Source organism: Condylostylus longicornis, unplaced genomic scaffold, assembly GCF_029603195.1.
Source record: "Condylostylus longicornis isolate FDR11 unplaced genomic scaffold, ASM2960319v2 ptg000038l, whole genome shotgun sequence".
NCBI lineage: Eukaryota > Metazoa > Arthropoda > Insecta > Diptera > Dolichopodidae > Condylostylus > Condylostylus longicornis.
This window is the reverse complement of record NW_026578007.1, coordinates 3,931,556-3,950,252: the sequence shown is the minus strand read 5'-3', so window position 1 is coordinate 3,950,252 and position 18,697 is coordinate 3,931,556. Positions and strand designations below refer to the sequence as shown.

Below are 18,697 nucleotides of genomic sequence, written 5' to 3'. Positions count from 1 at the left end.
AAATTATAACAAAAAAAAATAAATTAAATATGTTATTCTTTTGTAATGATTAATAATATTATAAAATAATATTAATTCTTCTAGTAAAAATTTTTCCATTTTTAAAGAAACTTTTCTTTATTTGTCAAAACAATTAAAATACGAGAAAATATAGGCAGACATTTAATAAATTAAAATTGATTTCGTCGCACACGAAAACACTACAAACGAAAAACAAATTGGCAATTTTAAATGTTATCCAATATTTCCAAAATTATTTCAATGATGCGTGAAATCGACACTGATATTCGTTTAGATCGTGAACTCTTGTATATTTTGAATTGTGCACGTAATTTTATAACAGCCTTTAAAAATCAACCAGAAATTGAAATTTTAGCACAGATATGGTTAAAAAAATTATGCAGTGAGAAATGTACAAATATTAAGGATAAATATTTACGCAATGCTTATTTAAAAAAATTAATAAAATGTTATAAATTTGGTAAACTTGAAGAACCATTTTTAGAATTTCCAATAGATCAACCAATTAAATTGATGTCAATTTCACCATCTAATTCCACAAATAAGAATTTACCATCACCCACAATATCAGAAATAAAATATATAAAAAATGAAAAATCTGGAAAAGAATTTGAAATTTCTCAAGAATGTTTTCTAGAAATTCACGAATCCAACTGCAGTGATGTCATTCCTCAAAGTAGTTCTGTGGAAAATTTAAAAGCTCAGACAAGCAATAATATAAAACAAATATTTGAACGTGTTAATTCTGAAATAATTTCACCTGAATTCAATTATAATAATGTAAATTTTACTGATGAAGAAGAAAAACTAGCTTACTATTTAATAGAAATTATAAATTTAGAGATTCTTGGCGATTTAACACCAGATTCATATTCGTTATTAGAAGAAACACTTAAACAATTTATAAATATGTTACAGTATGAAAATTTATTCTCAATTGAAGATGTTCAATATTTGAATAATCAGGAATTTAGGCGATATTTATTAATATTGCTGAAAAGGAATCTTGAATATATTTTGAGGAATTAATAAACCCTTCTCGTTTCGTTGAGTCATAAGTTAAAACTCTGTGACTCAATGAAAGTAGGGCAAGTTTACCTATGATACCATGCACTAGCCCTATACTCCTCACTAAGAGTGAAAAAGGAAAAAAAGTGAGACCTTCTTTAAATTTGAAAATATTAATTATAAATATTTGCTTATCTAATAAAAATAATGACATTAGAATTATGATGGCATTATTTCGATTACTTAATCAATTCAGTTAATTTTTTTAAGTCCTTTGTCATTATAATAGTTTAGTTCTACACTATGCTCATATTTGAGTTCTAGCGATTAAATAATTGAAAATCTGATATTGGTTACACTTATACAATTAACTCAAATAATTAAAAATCATATGAAAGGACTGGCTGTATTTTTTGCTTAGTGCAGTGTTTTAAAAAATAATTTTGGTTATTTAGATTTTTGAAAGCATAATGTAACGAATACATTTCGTGTCTTGACTAAATGACAAACAGCTCCTTATTTCTAGAACTAAAAATATTATTTAAAAATCTTTTAATTTTCTTTCTTCAAAATTTTTGGATCAATCACGATATTTTTGTAACAAAGTACTCATAAAAAAAAAATTGTTCCAATAAAAATTATTTTTGAAAATTTTCCAAAAAAAATTAAACTTACGAGACCAAGAATTTTTTTGTCCGTCTTTTGAAGTGTTTTCGTTTTCTTTTTGTTTTACTAAAAATTCTAAACGACGTCATTACGGTGACTCTTTTTTTTAGAGCCATTCGCAGTCATATAGAATTTAGTATATGGAATTTTTTTTTTTTTTTTTGGAAAAAGAGGTCAAAGACATTTTTTTGAAAATTTTCGAAACATTTATAAGCTTATAGACGGTCAAAGGTGTAAGTATTTTACTTATTAAACAAATGTGGTGTTTGCTTTGTAGATCAATTGGAAAAGCCAAAAAATTTATTTTGTATGTATGTGTGTATGTATCTACATATATATTTTATTTTTAAAAAGAATAATATAAATTTTGAAATTTAGAAATTTGTAACATCCAGACATTCTTTTTTTTTTTGAAATTTTTAGGAAACATAAATCATAAAATGTTTTTTGATAACAAATTTTCATTTATTTGAATTAAAAAGAAAAATTTGCGTAGTTGACAAACTTTTCAATTTTTTTTTTTATAAAAAGAAAAAAAAAAATATTACTATTTTCTCTGCTGTAGGTTTTTGAAAATTTAGTCTGTAAATTAAAAATATTTTAAAATAAGTGATTAATGTTTTGTTTAGTTGTTTTTTTTTTTGAATTGCAATATACTCATTTAATTTTAATAACTATGTATGTGTGTAATGAAAAAATGAGATTTGTGAAGTAAAACTTAAGTAATACTCTTGAAAATATTGTAAACTGATGGTTCAAGAATTGAGAATTGGCAATTGGTACAATTAAAATTGAAGACTTTAAATGAATTAAATTAAAATTAATTTGGTAGCGATGTTCTAAGTTTTTCAATTAACTTTGCAAATTTAATTAAATTTATCGTTATATGACGTTCCTCTTTTATTATCTAAAAAAAATTTGTAATATTGAATAAATTCCGCAACTTTTAAAACAAAATAATTGAATTTTTCATATTTTCTTTTATATTTATGGGAAAAATGGGTTTTCTTTTCCAACCTCGTCTAACTGGTTGACTTAAAAAATATCACGAGTTAAAATTAAAAAATATGATTCTCAGAATTACTGCCAAAATACTCACTTTCACAATTAAATTTGATATAAAGTGAATATTCTGTAATTTTTTCAATTAGATTGCGAAAAAAAATTTTCTTCTTGAACAAAGAAACCTTAAATACTTAAATAACAGACACTTCTTTGTACATTGGGGACTAAATAATAATGATGCAATTTGACAAAAGTTCATCTTTATTTTCAAAATCACCCCAATTTCACTCTGTCTGTCTGTCAATTTGTCTGTTTATAAAACTTCTACACCTTTTGGAAAGAAAGCTTAAATTTTATATAAAAAATTAATTTTTAATACATAAACTTATTTCTTATAAAAATGTTTACCTATACCTATCTCTCCTAAAGCTGTTACCCTAAAATTGCCTAAAAATTACTATTTTAAATTACGCAAATTCAAAAAGGTAACGACATGATTGTCCTATTCTGAAGCAGTAGGATTGAACATTACAATAACAAAATAGTTGTTGAAATTAATCGTTATCCAAAATCCTTTTTTTTCTCAAATTTGTGATAACATTTTTTTTTTTACCACAGACGGCTATTTTTGGGAATCTAATATTAGCTAATTTTAAATAATAAATAAAATGCTAATAACTTTACTTCGATGGAAGATAATTTTTTCACTTTCATGTCATGTCATGAAAAAGTGACATTATCTTAACTCACTATAATTTAGCTGTGTAATTCAACCACCACATCAACTTTTCTTTAAAATTTTTTTTACTTTTGCTTATCCTTAATGTTACAAAATTATGCGGTAATATGCAGTTAATTGTTATATTTTGGTATGTAAATAAATTAAATATCTAGTAGATGTTTTGTAGTATTTTCAGTTCTTCAAGGAAAAAGTTCTTCTCTAGAAACCATTAGTGTGATCCTACTTGATTTATATTGATTCTAATTCAATCAAAATCACTTTCATATACATACAAATATAGAATAAACAAATGAACTATTTTTTTTTTATTTTTGCTAACACTAGACAACATAACAACACTTCATATTGATACGTCATCAATTTGCCGCTCATATTAAATTTTTAAGACACTTTAATAAAAAAATATTTTATTAATAAATTAATTTTTTTTTATTTTATTTTAATAAACGTGAAGAAAAAATTAAAATATATTATGACATTTTAATTATCCGATTATTTTTATTTATAAAGACGTCAAAATTTGAAAAAAGAAAAATTCGAAATTTTAATATTTTTACTGTCAAATGTTTTTATTTATATTATTTTAAATTAATTTTTGTTTGAATTTTCAAACATTTAAGTTTGAAAATACAGTAAAATCCGCGTTAAATAACATCACATAGCATCACAACTCATAACCCGATTATTTTCAAATAAACGTCATGACATAAAAATTTCTATATATAAAATTACATATATTTGTAATCGAATAACGGCAACCATTATCAAAACTCTTTTAAAATCATCGATTCTCTTTTTTTTGGAAATGTTTAACTTCATTTGAAGTACATACATATGTCGCTTTACATATTAACTAAAAATTGTACCCCAAATACAAATTAACAATTTTAACCAATAGATGGAATTTCATAATTTCATTTTGTATTATTTTTTTTCATGTAATATCAATTTTAATTAATTTATGTCAAATTAAATTTATTGTCAACTGGTTGACTGAATTTATGTTGTTTACAATAACAATACAAAAACCGCGTTAAAGCAGTTACTATTATAGTTCTTTTCAGCCAAATATTCAATATGTACTTAATTGGAAAAGCTATTTTAACTCCATTTATTTTTACAAAATATGGGAAATTCCAAAAAAACCTCGTCTACTTTCTTAGGGTTTGATATTAAACGAAATTTTTGTTTATTTTCACAACTCCTAAGTTCTGAGCATTTTACGATGTGATATTAACTGGATTCTACTGTAATTATGTATGTATAGAATTAATATTAGATTTTTTAATACTGTGAAAGTACTTTAGAAAAAAAAATATGCATTTTAATTAGAAAATACAAACCTCGGCATGAAATAAATCTTCGTATCCTTAAACACATAATAAATTAATCCTTGAAAAAATCGACAAAAAAATTATTTTTTTGTTTGTTTTCTTCTCTCTTTTCTTATTTTGTAAATTAAAATAAAATAAAAATTTATTTTAAAACTATAAAACAATTCAATTTTTCCATTTCACTTCTCATATTTTTTTCTATATTTTTTTTTATTATTTATTCATAAAATTTATATTTTCATAAGAAATATTGCAAATGTGTATGTGTTTGTACATTAATATGTGTATAATTTAGAAAAATATAAGCACATAATAAATTTTTAATTCATATTAAAAAAATTTATATTTTATTTTTGTTTTAGGCCTACACGTTTCCGATTATAAAAACACTATAGGAGCAGAAAATAATTTTTTTCTTATTTTGATTAATTTTAAATACACACAATTACGAATGCACTGCATATATTTTGTAAAATATATTTAGCATTTAAATTACAATTTGTAAACAAATACAATGAAAAAAAAAAATTGGAAAATTTTAATAGAAAATTTAAAATTATTGTGAATAAATGTTTCCAAAAAAAAAAAGCACTATGTTTTTAACACTAAAAATTTATTTAAGTATGTACGATTGGAAAAGTGAGAATATCTGGCACAATTTTTTTAATATTGTCTGATTAACATTTTTATTTTTAGTTTCTGTTTTTGTTATTTTAAATTCATGTATATGTATGTGTTTTTTTCTATTTTAATTCTATTGAAATTTCTTCACTATTTTTTTTTTTTGTATTTCAAACATTAATGAAATGTTTATAATTTTTTTTTAATTTTCTAATTTAAATGAATGACTGAATGAATGCATCATCTATATGGAACACATGTAAAATAAATATAATTAAATAAACATATATACGTATGTGTGACATATGCATAAGTATGTATGTATTAAATCTATGTGGTGCTTATATTATAAGTTCACAATAAAATTTTCGTATGTATAGATCACATGTGCACATGCTATTTTTGTATTTATAGATTTTTATACAATTAATTTTTTTTTTTTTTAATTTTTGTGTTAAAATTAATTTCATCATCGTTCTTATATTCTAATATCTTAAGTATGTATATAAAAGTATTTACATATGAATATGTACATATGCAAGAACTGATATGTATGTTTTCTCTTTTACGAAAGTGAAAAATTATTTGGCCGACAAAAAAAATAAAAATGTATTTTAGTTTATTCATAAAAATAGTTGCTATCGTAAATGAAAATTTTGAATAAATTGCTAAATTAATGACGTTTCTAAACCTATATAAGAAGAAAAATTTTGATGGGATCAGAACATAATCGATCATATAGCTTATTTTCTAAAAATTACAAACAGTAACATTAAATAGTAACGGTTTGAAAACAAAAGTGTTGGACAAGATTATAAAAATATTCCTTTTCCACTTATTTCAATTTTTTGGGAAATTTAATAGCCCATATTATTTAGCTTACTTTCAAAAATATCAATTACGTCCTTAGTATAGAGATTCGCGATTTAGTTTCGGGTATAGCCGAGAAGTTTAGTCATTTAGTTTCGTTAACAAATAGAACTCAAGTATTAAATTTCAAGAATTTCGTTAATTAGTTTTAAAGATATGATTGAAGATGTAAATTTGACCAGTGATAAATTTGACAATTAGTGTCATCTGATTTACACAAACAGAAAGATGCACAGATATTTTATTGGCATGAAAAAAAATGGGTTAATTAATATTAAAATTTAGCGGCATCACAATACCTCCCTTAAATTGTATTCAATGCAGTCGATAAAAATCAATATGCCCACTTATTTTGAGGACTTGTATACATTTTGTACTATTAAATATAAAAAAAATCTAGAAAAGAAAATTGTTCTGCAAAACTAGATATTGATAGACTATACATACTTTAGTCTTAGCAATATTTATAGAAAATTAATTTATAAACTAATGATTCATCAATAAGACGTTGATAATCTATATTTGAAATCTTATCAGTGTGCATATATGAAAAATTGCAAACAATTTGTGCTACTTAGTAGGGAATGTCGTTCTCAATTGTAATGCTTTTCAATTTTAGTTTTCATACAACGCCTCCAAGTACTGTAATTTTAACATTGCCTTCCAAGCAGTAACTGATAAAGGGGTATAGGGTAATATGTTTTGTATATTTGAAAAATAAATGTTAAATGATTGGAATTAAAGTTTTTTAATTAATTTTTACCCGTGTGGTGTATAACGAGATTCTCATGAGGAAAACTATTAGCTACAAAGTTTTATTAAAATATAACAAAATATTTCAGCGTTTGTTATACTATATTATAACAATATAAAATATAAACAGCTTTTTCAAAAAAATTTCATATTTTCGAGTTTTACAAATTAAAATATGTATTCGCACAAAGAATGAAGCTCAGTTTTCGAAATGGTTTTGAATATTAAAATTGCCATTCAATAACAACAAAAAAGACTAATCGACGTGATATCAATTACTTTTGAAGCTTTCGGGTTTGAATGTTTCGTGCACTAAATATCAAAATGGTCATTAAGTGCATGTAAGTCAGGTCTAATTACAATTGCGCGCTTGAAATTGTTCTTAAGCTAAGCACCTATTTAAAGCCTATTTTCAACGTCTATCAAAATAATTATAATAGAAAACCGAAAATATTGCTCTAATATTATGAAAAGAAATTATATTATACAAAATTTATCAAAATGTGATCTCTCTAGATTATCAGCTGGAGACAATAAAATTTCATAATTCTATTGTTAAAGCGTGCGTAAAATACTTTTTATACGTAATAAAAATTGTGTATATTCCTAATATATAATATATAAAATTCTATTTATAGTAAAATTCTAATAATTTATATAAACCATATTCCTTATATACCACATATATATAACATAATATCATGTTTGTATTACAGATTATTGAAATAGATATACAAAGTAAAATAGAAGAAACAATTTAATTTAAATAAATTTCAGAAAAAATAAAGAAAGCAATGATGAACAACAGCAATGGTGTCTTAAAACAAAAAATATTCTATGAATTATATTTAGTAAATTTTTGTATAAAAATACATACAACTGTACAAAATTTACATACTTATACATTGTTTATAAATAAAATTTCTTATTTTTAATATCACGTAGAGTTAACAGAAAAATTATTTGCCAAATTAGAGATGAGGGCAATAAAATTTCAAGATCAAAAAGATCAAAATTTCTTAAAATTTTAATAAAAAAATAAAAAAAATAATCTTTTTTTTTCTTTTAATTAAACAAAACTTTATAGTTAACATTTTTATTAACTTTATGAAAAAAGAAATTAATTACAATGTACTTTATAATTATGTTATCGGTGAAATTGAAGTATTTTAGAAAATTCAACTGAAATTCTCAATATTTTTTTATTCAATAATTAAGATATTAACGAGAGCTACTAATTTTTAAATTATTGTCTTCATCTGTCAAATTATACTATTTTTATCTATATTGTTATTATATGTTTTTCGAGTAATTTTGCTATGAGAGAAAATTTTTCTCTCGTACTATAAAACATGAAAAGAATATACGTACATATACATAATTTTTGACAGCTATTGAAACATTTGAAATAACATTTTGAAATTGAATTGATCTGTCTCAACCAAAAGTTCCTGCTCTGTTAGCTCAACAATAGCTGTAACAGAACTAATTAATTTTTCTCAAAATAACAATATAATTTGGTGGCGTATTTCTGATTCTAACATTTTAAATTGAACTGAATTAAGTAATTTCTATTAAATTCAATATAATTTAAAAGTCTTTTTTTGGCATTCGAATTAAAATGAAATGACTATCAATTTAAGTTTCATAATATTGTTAACACACTGACGACATAATTCACAATTTTACATGCTATTTTCAAAATTTAAATTAATCTATTAAATCAACAGAAATTAATCAAATAACTATGCCAACAAGTTTTTTTAGCTTCATTTATAACAAATTTTAATAAATTTCAAATTAAATTAGGAGAGTAAAATACGGGCTAAGTTGGTTGATTATGACATTTAAATGCGAGCTATGACAGTTGATTAAAACAAATTCTCCCTTCATATGTCATTTATATAAAACACTTTTTTTCCGATCAAGTTATTTAGCGCACGATATTCACCATAAATTGACAACAACAAAAAATTAAATTTAAGCAGTATCAATTTTGGCAACCGAATTGTTACCCAATACTCATTAAGTAAAAATGCGTCACAAGACCACCAACATCGAATTCATTATTCAACGTTAAAAACAGTAAAGTTCTCAATTAGAAATCATCACTTAACACAGTATTAGTAAATGAAAACTCACAAATATCTTTATAATTCTAATATTCGCAAATTTATCCATCTGATATACATGCGCCAATTTAAATTAATATATACAATTAATAATGACATGTTCTATAAATCACAAAGACACAAATCATATTTCTGACATATAAATTATATAAGTAATACCAAATTTTTAGAAATAATTTTACCTTCGCCTATATTAAACAAGTTCTTAAAAAAACATAAAAATTTGAGCATTTTGTCTTCGAAAAATTAATAGTTAATTAGTCATCAACGAAATTATTTAAAATTTTACTGTAGATTTACTTAAAAAAAAAAAATTGAAAATATTTTTAATTAATAGCGCCGCGCCGAAAATTATTTGCCACAAAAATTCTTTTAAATTCGTTTTGCACAACATTGAAGAAAAAACTTAACTAAAATGTACTAGAATTTTTTTTTTTCCTTCTTGTTCGAGTATTTTTTTTTTACAAAAATTATTGCACCTTAAATCTAAAATATTTTAGGTTAATAAAAATTAAAAAAGAAATAAGAGAGAACTTTGGGCGCTCTTTAATAAAATAAAAATTAATTTTGGTAAATAAAAAAAAAATTAAAATTAATTATTTATTTTTCCTGCCAATTAAGAAAATTTCGCTTTAAATTTTGATTTTCAAAAGAATAAAAATTAAAAAAAAAAATAAAAAAAATAATATTTTTTTTTTTATTTGAAATTCTTTTGATTTTAATAGGTAATTGTTTAAGTTTTTAATATCAAAATAACTTAATAAATATTCTGGTACTTATGTAATTAATTTTAAAATTAAGTTGTCCAACTTATGTCATCATTTAAATGTATAAAGAGTATTTCAATAAAATTATTTGCATTTCAAAGTAATTTTTACAATAGTCATATTTGAAATGATAAATCGATTTGTCATTGTCATTAAACAAATCGTTAAATTATATTTTAAAATAATCTTTCCGTTATCGAATTATACAGCTCAAAAAGAAAAGAAATCCGCAAATTATTTACGAGTGCTTTTTATATCTTCTATTTATACAAAATGATCATTTAAGGTGAGCTGTGGTATGACTGTTTGTCTCTATTTTTGTTTGAACATGAGGAAGAATAACCGTTAATGTCAATGGTAAACGCTATAAGCCGCTGCTAAATGATCTCTCATAAGCGAAGCTAAATGGTTATCTAAACAAATAAGTATAAGTGATTTAATAAAGTTGGGTCAAACCACTGGTTTGTATTGTAGCACTTTTCCCTTCAACAAATGAAAATACTGGTTTTAAATACAGTCTATGTACAGCTATCACACTATTAAAATTATTTTCATTCATATTCAAAGCTATTTCTAGAATTGCATATATTTAGGATGAACGATTTATGCAGTCTTTTAAATAAAGCGAAAATTAATATAAAGAGGGGTTAACATAATGCTCGATTTTAAGGGTTAATTGTGTGAGTTAAGGAAAATAATTATATTTTTCAATGTCATGGAATTTACCGTTAGATTTTTGCGTTTATAAAAATTTGAAATTGGTTGCGGTTTTGGAAATATAAAACGTCAAATAATAAAATTTTACAAATTTCAAGAGGCGATAACTTGAGAGGGGATGGAAATGGAAAAAACTTTTCTGCTAAGAAATAAACAATTTATTAGTGTCTAAAAGCTGATAAATTTCAGGCTCCTACAACCTGAGATATAGAAAAAAAACGACATCAGTAATTTGAAAAAAAAGGATTTTATATAACGGTAAATTCGAATGGCCATTTTGTTTTTTTAAAGTTTAACTATAGTATGCTGCGATAGGAGAAGCAAGCCACTGTCTTTCCGCGATTGCAAAATTTGAAAAATGCTTATGGTTTCACTGCCATAAATAGTTAAAAAATAGCATTTTTAAGGTTTTGAGGGGGTATAACTTCTAGATTACTAAATCAGTTTCTAGTAAAGATCTATGTACATATTAAATTTCAGCTTTTTATCTTCAAGGGTGTAGAAGTTTTGTAAACATGTCCACGAACGGGCAAAGTGAAATTCATAAGCACTTTTTTTGAAAATTTTTTTGGAAAAGTGCTAAAAAAAATGGAAAAAGACGACATGCCAACATGTTAACATGCCAACAACAATCAAATAATTACTTTATTGCATGAGAATTTCTGCTAATTTATTATTTCGTAAAATTGATCTCACATTATTTTTTATTCTAATTTTTTAAATCCGTCAATATTGAATGCTGTATAATTGTGAAATATGTAAAGTTCCAAATATTATCTAGTGTGATAAAAAATTAGATGATTAATCCTCTTTTCTATGAGGATATTCGAATACGCCAACTAAATCACATTGTCTTCAAACAAAATTAAACCGAAAATAATTTCTTTTCCTCATCAATTCTTTCTACGTTTAATTTGAACAACCAATTCAAGCACTCTTATTCAAAATCTCTTAACATAATTAATTTTATAGTTATGAGAACTAATTTTCAGTACGTAGACTAATTATTACTAAATAGTTTTAAGTAAAAACAATTTTGACAACAAACTTTTAATAAATATAGGAAATTCTTCTCGCATTCTATTTATAAAACTTTTACTTTTTTTAAGTTTTATGCAACAATTCGCGTGCCCTTATACCGCTATTACGTTGACAATATGTATATATACCTACGCAAACACAAACAAATAAAGGCTGACATTCTATTATTATTTTTTTTATAATTGTGTCAATTTAACTTGCTTTTATGTTTTGTGTTAGCTGGCATTTTTATTCAATTCACAAAGTATGTATTTTGAGTATACATATACATATACACAAAGTATATGTATACTCATAAATATTCAACCTAATTATCAAAGTATCGAAAATATAATGTAAAGAGTATGTGAGGTGAAAAACAATGTGAGAATTTTGTATATAAAAATTTGAAAAAAAAAAAAAAAAAAAAACAAATATTTTTTGACTTGTTGAAATTGTTGACATGCTTTTCAAATTTATATTTTGACGCCAGTGCAAGTAATACACAACTTGCTGCATGTATGGTGCATACTATGGATATACAGATATGTATATATTAAAAATTTATAGAAAAAAGTTCAATAGCTTTTTTGCAAATTGTTCAAAAACAAATACCCCAATTGTTAAATAAAATAACGAAAATGCTTTTGAAAACAAATAAATTTTAAGGAAATAAAATAATGAACCAAATTTCCTTTAAAGAAATAAAAAATTTTTTTAAGAGGACCTATTAATATTTTAAATCAAATTTTGTAAATAAAATACATTGCATACTTTTAAAAAAATACATTGCTTGCAGTAAAAAAATCAAAGAAACCTTAACATAATACTTGAATTGTTATTGCCAACAGTGCCGCTGACAGTCGGATAGAAACAAGTGAAACTATTCAACATATTTCCAATCTTATTTGCTTGAAAGTCTTTGCATACCGGTATAAAAACCTACCATGATGTCCAAAACGTACCACAAAAATTCTTATATAGTTCTGGCATAACTTTTCGACTTTTTGATTTATTATATTTGTTAACTCTCTATAAATTTCTAAATTATTATTAATTACTTCAAAAATTCATTTATAAAATAATAAAAATAATTAAATTTGTACAATCATACTGTAAGCTGCACTAAAATCTAGTTCTAATCCACCAATACTATGCATACAATAGATATTCTACAATTAACAGCCAATCTTGATTCCACTTTAAAATCACTCCTTATAACCTAAATTTGAAATATGAAAAAATGTTGCTGAAACACGACACAATTTGCAATTCTCGTGATATGTTAGAGTAACTCCTTAAATAGAGGCAATTAAAGATGATAAAATTTGTGATTGGTGAGAAAGGTCGGTGAATATTGGCAATTTCGGGAAAACAAATATGTACATCAAAATCCCATGCGTTTGATGAACCGTGGACTGAAGGAAAAATAGTGGGGTTCTGAATCATTGTTCTCAAGAAATTTTGTGACTAAGGATTTGTCTATGGTTTGTGCATGTAGAAAACCAAATTAAGATTATGTAAAACATAAGAATTAAAAATTTTAAACTTTGTGGCTTTAAAAATTTAACACTTTATGGCAAAACAAAACAAATTTTTAATAAATTTTTTTTTTGAATAACACAATGTTTTTGTTTTCTTGTCTCCTGAAAAATTGAATAAAATCACATAATTGTTTATTCCGATCAATGTTTCAATAACTACATCAAAACAAAAATTTTGAATAAAATTCATGTATTTAAAGAATTCCTTGAGGGTCACATACATAATTACATAAAAATTGTTTTGAAAAGAAATTAAAATTCAAAATATTTTTATGCCAAATTAATTATTTACATAGCTAGGTGTATACTCATAAGTACATATATACAAAAAACAATTTAATTTTCAACATTTTGTTTATTTACAAAACATTTTTTAAATTCTTTCATAAATTTCCTGTAAATATTTATGTATACATATGTATACGAACAAAATACATATAAATTTTTGAATTTGTAAAAATGAAATTAAGTGAAAGGAATGTGAAACAAATTTATAATTTTAAATTGATTTTAAATAATTGAAGCATTTCATAAAGTTGGATGAAAATTTGCATGTAATTAATGTACACAATTACGCCTAAACGAATGCTATCTTTGTAATTTAGAAGTTGAATACAAGGGAAAAGATCGAACTACTGAAAATTTGAATTTAAGATGATAATAAGGAATTAAATCCGATTATTAGATAATGTAAAATTATTTCCGTGCATAATAACAAAACGCCAAAGTGTATGCAATCAGAAACTTTGCAAATTATTATTTTTTTGCTTTTCAATCTCTTTCGTGTTTTTTTTTTAATACAAAAACTTAGGTTTTAATTTAATTACTCGGTTATTCTTGAGCTCCATTTTCGTAAAGTGGCAACATTAATTATATTATTAATAATAAAATTATAATAGAGCATTTATAAGAAAAGAGTATTTTGGAATTAAAATATTCAATTCATTCTTAGATTTTTCATAACAAATTCATTCGCAATTTTTGCAATCGCAATTAGAATATCAGCAAATTTTTTAAACAATTTTATGCCTTACCAATAAAAACAGTGGCTTTTGTTTATAATTCATTTTTTCTATTAAATTTCAATTCAAAATTTTGTAGTATTTTGAAGCCAATATTCTTATATAGAATATATATTACAGCGTATTGGTATAGATCCAATAATGATAATTAAGAGACCTTATCTAGAAGATTAAAGTTTTTCCCAGCTTGCAGTGTGTACCCTAAATTAGAGGTTGTACCATGTGAATTTCATTTCAAAATGGATTTTAAGTGTGACGCTATATAAATAAGTATCGAGTGCGATAATCTATTCTACATTGAATTCAAGATTGAAAACTATATTCAGTTTAGGAGATTTTTAGCGAAATTCATCACAGCTGTATATAAAATATTATGTACAAAACTTTCTAAACCTATTAATAGGTACTCAGATTAAAAAAATTCAAGAAAAAAATATTACTGAAAAGAAAAATTTTACTTTTATTGTTCTTTTCAAGGTTGAGACGATTTACAAAATTTTCTTTTTGTTTCGAAGAATTGACAAAAATAAAAGTATTTAAAGAAATTTTTGAATTAAAATTGAATTATTTCCTCTTTTTTTCTTCTATTTTATCTATTTTAACCCCATTATTTTTCAATTTATTATTTAAGAAGTTTAAAAACATTTTCCTTCTATATTTTTTTTTATTTTTTCCTTGGTTATAGCCAGCTATAAAATTATAAAAATAATTCAATGTAATTTCTTTTTTATCTCATTCTAAGTATTCTAGAAATTCATACGCACAAACACACACACCGGGTACTAAAAGCAGAATATGATTTTTCAAAAAACAAATTCTTATTTCCTACTCAGCTGTAATCTTGTTGCCCTCTCTTACTTATCTTATTATCATCGTCTTTTGTATTTAATTTTTTTTTTTTGTAAAATGTTGTTCCTCCACTTAAAGATCTTTTCTATATAATTTGTAAGAAGTTGAGAGCCTTCTATTATTTAAAAAAATGCCGAAATATCTATCATGCTTACTTGGGTATATGTATATAAATTTCTTGTATGTACATAAATGTGTGCGTATATTGGAAAAATTGTAGGTACTTAAAATTTTCTGCGTTTTTTTTATAGTTGAATGATTTTTTCCGGTGCATTTTATTTTTGTTACTTTTTTTTCTATTCAAAACTTAAAATATACACCCGGAGCATTTCATACAAATCAAAAAGTATGTTTGTATGTATACGCAAACTATATAAACTAAAATATTTGATGTCCTACATATACATAGTTCTATATAAACATAAAATGGAAATGGTATGCAATGTAAAATAAAATTTATATAAATATACCTATGTATGCATATATGAATGTATGTATTGAAATATGTCTAAATAAATAAATTGTAAAAATAAGACACACAAAAAAGGCGATGACCTATACCAATTCAAACTGGCAGCAATTTTGTACATACAAAAAAATTTTTTTTTAAAAAATGAATTTGAAGAAAAATGTGCATATAAAGTACCTACATATATAGAATAGATTTATTTACATAAATTAAAAAAAAGAGCAGTTGTACAACCAGATATTAGGGTTGAAATAAAAAATATGTTTAATATATTTGTGGATTAACGAGAGCAACTAGCAATAATTTCAGTAAATCGAACACAAGCTCAGAATTCAGTACAATAATTGCATCAACTCTTAGAGGTAATTGTACACAAACATTTGGCTTAATAGGGTTAAAAAATACTAAAAGTAGGGTTAAACTTCAAATAAATTGGATTAAAAAAGAAATTCTCTTTAAAATTTTTTAAAATATCTTAAATTTCTGTGAACCGAATCTATTCTATTGCTTCTAATAATTTTAGTAACCTTCATAATATTCTTGTTATTGCAAAAAAAATGGTTTACCTTAACTTATCTCACATGCCCAACTTAAAAAAGGCCAATTTATCGAACATACCCGTATTATGCTTAATAAAAAGGCATAATATTGCACAAGAGTTGTAAAGCGAGACTTAATTTTTTTGATTATACTACAGCTAATATTTGATATGCTAAATATTAAAGACCATAAAATTTGACAGATCTTAACGGGTGTAGTTTTTAAGCTTAAACAATAAAACTTGACATTGCTTAAGTCATCAAATATTTTTAAACTTTAACACCAATAAGTAAAAAATAAAACAATTTCGTCAAATTTCACAGAAGTTAATAGAAATGATAAATGATTCATAATAATGAAATGCCGAACGAAGACTCTAAGGAATAACCGTTAAACTTAGAGTTAAGCTCACCATAAAACTAAGAAAAAACGGCTTGGTTGCAGCTTCACACTTGTGTTATATAAATGTGTATATTAAATTTTATTGATTTTGATCTTGTTAGTTGAAATTTATTTTTAATTTTAAGCATCCGTCCGTCGATTGCCACAGTCATAGCTTTAAAACGGTCATTGAGCTTGATTAATCTAATTTTCATAAAATATTCTTAGGGTTATTATAGTAAGAATCTTTTTTAATTTTAGTTCGATAGTAGATACCGCTTGAACAGTTGCCAATATTAATTTTATATTATTTTATCTCGGAAACCATAAAGGCTACACCATTTAAAATTGACTTACACGGGTTTGATAATGTTGAAAAACATTCATACTGGGATCATAGAGTTGACGCGAGCAACCCTATCTTTTCTACTTTTGTTTTATTTTTCTTAAAATATTTTAATAAAATAGAAAAAGAAAACTAATATAGAAGAATTTCTTTTTTGGTATACCAAAAGAATATTTTACAAAATTTTAAGTAAAATCCAAATAAATAACATAGAATATCCTCATCTCTTTCACATACGTATACCGCTGACAATAAGTTGATTTTCTGTAAGATTTTATCATTAAAATTTCATATAAAAATTTTGTACGAATTTCTTTATGCAAAGGAATTTGATCATTCTGCATTTAAGATGAAAATAAGAAAAGGAGGAAAACTAAAAAAAAAAAATCGTGCTTTATGCCGCCCTCAATTCTTCTTCAAGAATTTTTGCATTTAATTGAGTATAACACATTGAAAATTCTATATTTTCCAATTGTATCATAGTTTTGCCTGTCATGATATCTTCCTATAATTGCAATAATAAGTAGAAAATAATGCTTGCATCTTTTTCCAAATTGTTTTCTATATATTTTCTCTTCTTTTAAGCCATTTCGTTTTACGTCGTCTATGATGGTGGTTCGCAAGCATATAATTATGTTGTTATTCTAATATTACAAATTTTGCTCTATGTTATGTCACTCTGTTACTCCCTTTGTATATTGTAAAAGTTGATATGTGGTATTGTATAATCTCGTACTTTTCATGTATCGTATCAATTTAATACAATACAAAGTTGTCAGTGAAAAAGTATAGATAATATTAAAGAATTATCATCGGCCACATGTTGTATGTTTGCCTAATTCAAGTCCTGAAAATGTTATTAATAATGCAGTTAAATAAAGTGACAAGTATTAATAACCCTTTTAATAAAATCGAGAAACGTAATAGAAAGCTATGCGCTATAATGACCAATAAATTCGTAACAAATTAGCAAACAAAACTTTTAATGAGACCCATTCATAATTCATACACAAACATCTGAACGGAATGAAAATTAAAATTATATACAAACTTGCAGAAGAAAACATATTTACGGTTTTTAGACCGTAAACGCAAGTTCGAAAAACGTTAGAAAAGTCTTTTAGCAGTTGGATGGTTATTTAAAAGTAGATAAAACCTGACGAACATTTTATATTTTTTAAAAAATTAAAAAGGTATTTGGAAGTTTCTTTGAAATTTGACACTGCAAAATTTTTTATTACTCGTATGAATAAAATTAATCTCTATAGACACAATGTTGAATCAACATACAAAATTCGAATTGTTCGTTCGTCAAATATAAAATAATAAATAACAAAAAAGCCTTGTTAATAACAGTCGAGCAGGTAAAACGGTGTTTATTGTGATCTTAAATAACAAACATTATCCAACAACGTTTATACATCAAGCCTACATCATAATTTTATGAAAATGGAATAAAACCCTAAAGTAAGCGATACTCGAAGAAAGGGCAGTGCTCTGATTCAAAAAACTTTAAAGAATTTTTGACTCAAACATCCAATTGTCATTACAAAATTTGTGAATTCACACTGCGCACATTTTTTTAGGATCATCATATTTGTTTCTTTTATTTTCATGCACCCACTATTGTAAACTGAACCAAACATACATTAGGAATATGACGAAATATTTTTAAGATTTATACCAAGATGCACTTAACAATTATGTAGGTACATAAAATGTTTTAATTTTAAATATACAAGCATATTGTATTTCAATTATTTTTCTCATTTGCTGGATTTTAAAGTTTTTTTTTTGGAATAATAAACAAAATTTCAATGGTTCGATGCAATTTTAAATTTTTACCCTTTTCTATTAAAATGCATGAAATGTAAACGATATTTTAAAAGT

The 18,697-nt window shown here is 24.1% G+C and overlaps 1 protein-coding gene across 3 annotated transcripts in view; it reads right to left on the bottom strand.

Moving 5' to 3' along the window:
* Positions 1 to 18,697, bottom strand: part of LOC129609300 (uncharacterized) — a 236,994-nt gene that overhangs the window by 64,993 nt on the left and 153,304 nt on the right. The window lies entirely within an intron of this gene.